At 42.0% G+C, this 5,775-nt stretch overlaps 1 protein-coding gene across 4 annotated transcripts in view; it reads right to left on the reverse strand.

Annotated features, from left to right (window-relative positions):
• LOC111862021 overlaps window positions 1-5,775 on the reverse strand; it is a 40,676-nt gene that overhangs the window by 14,655 nt on the left and 20,246 nt on the right. The window contains exon 1 of one of the 4 annotated variants that reach the window (XM_023847063.2): window positions 4,975-5,119. The exons of 2 other annotated variants lie outside the window; for them this stretch is intronic. The gene's annotated coding sequence lies outside the window, so the exon portion shown is untranslated. Of the gene's footprint in view, window positions 1-3,144; window positions 3,243-4,974; window positions 5,120-5,775 lie in introns of those variants that run through there. One more of the 4 variants, XM_023847065.2, reaches the window with a different exon arrangement.

Raw genomic sequence — 5,775 nt, forward strand, 5'->3', positions numbered from 1 at the left:
AATTTAATCAGATTTTAAGAATGCAAAAATAGTTCCATCCTTCACATTAATTGTTTTATTATAATTTGTGATGAAAATACGAGCATTTGCTGCTACTGTCTGTTGTCATTAATATATGATAATTTATTCTCACGTACTTCGTAGTTAGTTTATGAAATTCTGTGCTTTCAATAAAACTCATATACCTAGAGTTATTAATTTCTCACTTTATCCGGCCCGTTGAAAGGGCTGAATTATACCTAATAGGCCCGCGTTTCGAAAAGTTTGGAGACCCCAGTTTTAGACCATTCTGGATAGGAAATTTATCAGACAAATGTTTACTTACGCGGACTTTACGTTTCGTTTAAACACATTTTAATCAACCTAACTAGTTTCATGGGTATCCCAAACTCTATCAGAATATTATATAATACTTCCCCCCCCCTAAGTGAATCGTAGGCTTTCTTGAAGTCTATGAATAGCTGGTGTACTGTCTCATCGTACTCCCATTTTTTCTCCAATATCTGACAAATGCAAAAGATCTGATCTGTAGTTGATCTGTTACGTTGAAACCCACACTGATGATCCCCAATAATTTCATCTATATATGGACTTAACCTTGAGAGAAGAATATTGGGTAAAATTTTGTACGAAGTTGATAGCAGTGATATCCCCCGATAATTACTACAGTCAGTTTTATCACCCTTCTTGTGAACTAGTACAATAATAGACTCCTTCCGCTGATCAGGCAATTTTTCCTTATGTCAAATAAAAGCAATTAGATTATGGATCTTAGAACGTAACATTTCGCCTCCTGCTTGAATAAGTTCTGCCGGAATTTGATTACTACCTGGCGATTTATACCGTTTCAATTTTCCAATAGCACTTTCAACCTTTAATGCTTGCTTGAAAGTCGTATTACAACAGAGCGCTACATTAAAATAACAAAACAGACATGACTTTAGAGCAGATAAATTTAATATTATGACGTTATTTTATTTTTAATTGTGATTGTTTTCTGGTCCCCATGGATGATCGTTGAAAGTGTAAGTTAGAAACTGCGATCATAACATCAGCCATGTTTAATTATCTCAAAAACTGGAAGGCTTACAGAGAAAGGCTGTTGAATATAAACTGTGTGTTTGGATTTTCTTTATGGCATTTGTGCAAAACGGTTTTATTCCGATAAATATTTATAGGTCAGACTAGTATCGTCGTTGAATATATCATCACATCTAAATTAAAAACGAAACTTTCGTAAAATTCTCCCATATCAAATTTCATGGCAGTTCTACTGCTTCTCAGTTCGTGCGTACCAACACACTGTCTCAGCAAAATTACTGGGCTCTCTGTGAGATTGCGGCGCGCCAAACAGCCACCGATAACAAGTAAAAAACACGGTTAAGAACCGTTATCTCGAATTTTGTTTTGAATCCATATCACTTCATATGATGTTTGTTAGAAATTACATCTGAGCAGACGTTCTCTGTTCTGTCACTCCGCGTTTCTCTGCTCCGTGACTCACGGCCTTCACAACTCACAAGAGTCAGCAGCCCTATAATTGCACAAGAAATTACAAAAAAATCAAACTGAAATAGTTGGTTCAAGCGCTAACGCTTCTGCCTTGTTTTCGGGAAGTATTCAGTCGGAACCTTAGCTGGGACACCGACTATCCCGACTGAAGTTTTCATGATTTTATCCAATCCCTCCAGATAAAAGCTCCAATCGTAGCTAAAGACACTACCGCTTCCTACCATATCCTTTCCAATTCATCATTCACTGATCATCCTCTCATTCGACGCTGTGTATTTCGAGATATTAACAGTGCTATTGAAAAGCTTGGATGAATATCGTTACTTTCTGTTCTCGGTACTTCTCCTGTAGTCCTAACTGTTATTAATACCTTCTGTCACCTGAAAGCGGGCATTCTTGTTCAAAGTAATGGAGCACCATGGAACCGGAATAGCTCAACTACTCTAGTGACTAGGTTACAGAGAATCAGGGTTCGATTTTCGGCGAGCCAGAGATTTTTCTCTCTTTCGGCGTCCAGACCGACCCTGGGGCTCAACTAACCTCCTATAAGTATGAGGATTCCTTTCCCCGTTGATAAATCAGCCGGAGCGTGAAGCGAACCATTAGCATAGTACCGAGTTTAAGAATGTGTAGAGCTATACCTCCATTCACCATACGTCTTCATGCTTAATTTTTTATCGCTAGTGGGGTGGGACTAAGTCCCTTGTACTGCGGCCACTTCTGGCCTATTGTACGAGCCCCAGATGATAGGTGAGGGTGATTGTGGAGCAATTGGTGGAACGTAGATTGGCAGGAGAAACCGAAGTACTCGGAGAAAACCTGCCCCAGCGCCATTTTGTCCACCACAAATCCCGGGATCGAACCCGGGCCACTGCGATCCCTATTGAGGTTTATTCTAGTCTTACTTGGTCTCTGTAGATAAGTGCAGCAATGATGCCTTAAATTATGCCACAACCACTTCTCTCTACGCCCTTTCCAGTTCATTATCATTATATAATGTGACGTATTAGCAGGTTTGTTAAACATAGAAATTAAGTCGTACGTCAGATTTTGTCTGATTATTTCTCTGTCCTCACACAAACAAAATGTCCTTGGGCTGCACATCATTCGCTTAGGAATAAGTGATAACAAAGCTCATAGGTGTGAAATTTGAAACAATAGTGCAAACGTGATAAAGGTGAGAAAATACGGGTTCAGAATGTTGTTTCGGTAGAAATTATTTATTTCAGATCGCGTTTATTTACACAAATACTTGTACTCTTGAGGAGCTGGGATAGCTTAGTCGGTATGGCGACTAGTTACGGTATGGACAAACGAGGGGTCGGAGTTCGTGTCCCGGTAGGTTCAAGAATTTTCTCTTCTCCATGTCGTCCAGACCGGCTCTAGGGTCCACCCAACCTCCTATCCAGTTGGTACCAGGATCTCTTTCCCCGGTAGTATAACGGCCTGGGCGTGAAGCTGACCACTCATCTCCAGCTAGTGCCGAGGTCAAGAAAATGTGGATCTATACATCGACTCCCCCATGGAGGTTCATGGCGTAGTTTAGCACATTGGAGAACTTTACCTTATACATTTACTTGTGCACCTGTGTTCTTTCTGCATGTTAAAGTTTATATATACGGGAATACTCACATTTGCCCTCTTGAGTTTTCAAGCAGTGTGTCTGTACCACATCCGGCGTGCGGAGTTCCGAAATATGTAACTGAAAGCAGAGTTTTTGTAGTTCACACGTCCCCACACATATTGCGGTGTGTATGACCTGCTCAAAACACAGTACCCCTCCATTCCCACAGCTTACAGTTTGAAGAAACAGCCCTAGAATTTAGTGGTAGAGGCCTTTAGCGAAGTCGGAAATACGAAAAGTGGATATTTCTGCTGACTCTTTGGCCTATACTTTTGAACACAGGACTCCAAGTGTAAGGGCTAGATGTCAGACAGATTCAAAATATCTATGTAAACTTTTACTTAAGTACACCTAGTCCTAATTTCTCTCTCCTAATATGTTCTATGCACCTACCCGTATAGACATACCCTTTATCAGAATGAACCCCATTTACAAAGCAAAAATATGAAAGTTCCATGAATATCTTCCCCAGCTGTTAGAAAAATGTCAATTTATGTACTGTAATTATAGAGCTACGTTTTTCTTGCTACATCTGTCATTGTAGTGAAACAGATAACTGGTTTGCAGGCGTGCGCTGTGAATAGCACAGACAGGTGTTACTGTTGCATACCTCCGCAAACAACAGCACGACAGAGGAGGGTCTGTTGCACTCTGAGAAAAACCACGAGTGATAATAATGTTAAGTATGATGATGCAATACTCACTTCAGTAGTTATCTTTATCGGTGAAGTTACGAGCTAAACTAATTAACTCCAACGAGTAGTCCTTCTTGAGAGGCTAATAGTCGCTATGTCGTTCCAGAAATTATTCGCCTTTTATGAAACCCGAAGGTTCTCTGCGGTAATAAATGAGCGTGCCGTCGTCCCTTATTCTAATCCAGTTTTATCCGGACCACCCCAACCTCACACTCCGATTCTAAAGTCCACTTTTAATAATATCGTCTCAGCTATGTCAAAGTCTTCCAAATGGTCTCTTGGTTTCAGGGTTTTCCGGTTACAGTTCTGTATGTATTCCTCGTATTTCCTATGCTCAGCCCATCTTACACCCCTTCATTTTATCACCTAAAAATAGACCGTCTTGATGAGTACAAATTATGACGCCCCTCTTTATGTAGTTTTCCTTCTCATGTCCAAATATTTGTCTTAGCACTTCTCAGTCACCCTCAATCTGTGTTCTTCTCTTATGGTGAGAGACCAGATTCCACACCCGCACACAAAACAACGGGCAAAACGATTGGCTAGGTGGTTATCAGGAAGACTAAATAGCATAAAATATGTATATATTGTAAGAATAAAGCTGTCCATGTGCTTAATAAGTTAATCACTAGGCCGCGAAGACGTATGGGGGGGGGTGGATGTGCAGCTCCACCATTCTTAACCTCGGCACTAGATGGAGAGGAGTGGTCAGCTTCACGCTCCTGCCGCCTTACCCAAGGGTGAAAAGCCCCTGGCTACCCATTGGATGGGAGGCTGGGTGAACCTCAGAGCCTGTCTGGACAGTGAGGAAAGAGAAAAATCTTGTATTGCCGGGAATTGAACCCGGGCCATCCATCCCGTCGCTATACCGACTCTTTATGTATATGTGAAGTAGATTATTATTTTGTTGTTTACCAATGCATTATTTAATAATGAGCCGATCTCGAAGCATGGAAAACTTAGAATGCCATGTGAGTCCTCGATATGAAAACCAATGTAGCATCCAGTACAGATAATGAACTTTGAGCGCAGTTCCTTAGTTGTCTGATAACTGTACATGCCTGAACAAAGTGCAGTAAAATGAACAACCGAACTGACTACAGCCTTTTGCAGTAAGAAAAACGCAATAGCACAGTAGCCTACCTCTTGAGTTCCTCACGCATCCACCTCTCTCTCGCTCGGATCTGCAGTGCTCCTCAAGCGGAATAGAGTACTAGCAACTTCCGGCCGGTAGTAGGTCCAAGGAGAACTTGGTAGGTTGGGATTCGTAATGTTTCTCGCATGTATGGTGACGCCTCTCGCAAGCACTGTGACACGCTTGTACACACACGGCATGCAGTTCAGGGTCGGACGGAATGGCAGACTCCGCGGTCGTCGATCCAGACCCACATATTCGAGATTTAAAATGCTTCTTTCTTTTCATAAACTTGCAGGCACCGCGAGGAGTGCTATCTTCAGGGATATAACGCCATGTAATCCGTTGAAAGTCAAGCACGTTTTCTGAAAAACATGTCGCCTCCATCTTCTGCTTGCCACCTGCTTTCACACTGGTTTCTTGATCGGCTTTTTCTTCGACCCTGAAGATGAAGGCGAACTTTTTCTCCGAAACTTCTGTTGACTTCCAAAGGACTAAACGGTGTAATATCCCAGAAGATAATACTCGTCATAACCACCGCTGAGAATCTAAATTCCTGCTTATAACCATGTTACTTGGGCTGCAATGTGGTAAGGATCTGATTAACACATTACGCAAGGCTCAAGCTGTTAGTCGCTGACTTCCCACCGCTGCGGTCTCGTCAAGTGGGCTTTGTGGTGGACAAAGTGGCGCTGGGGCGGGTTTCCTCCGAGTATTTCGGTTCCCCTGCCAATCTTCATTCCACCAAATTCTCCATCATCATAATAACACGGGATAGGTACAATAGGCCAATCAGTGGCCGCCGTGCC

The sequence above is a fragment of the Cryptotermes secundus genome, unplaced genomic scaffold (genome assembly GCF_002891405.2).
Source record: "Cryptotermes secundus unplaced genomic scaffold, Csec_1.0 scaffold181, whole genome shotgun sequence".
In the NCBI taxonomy this organism is placed as follows: Eukaryota; Metazoa; Arthropoda; class Insecta; order Blattodea; family Kalotermitidae; genus Cryptotermes; species Cryptotermes secundus.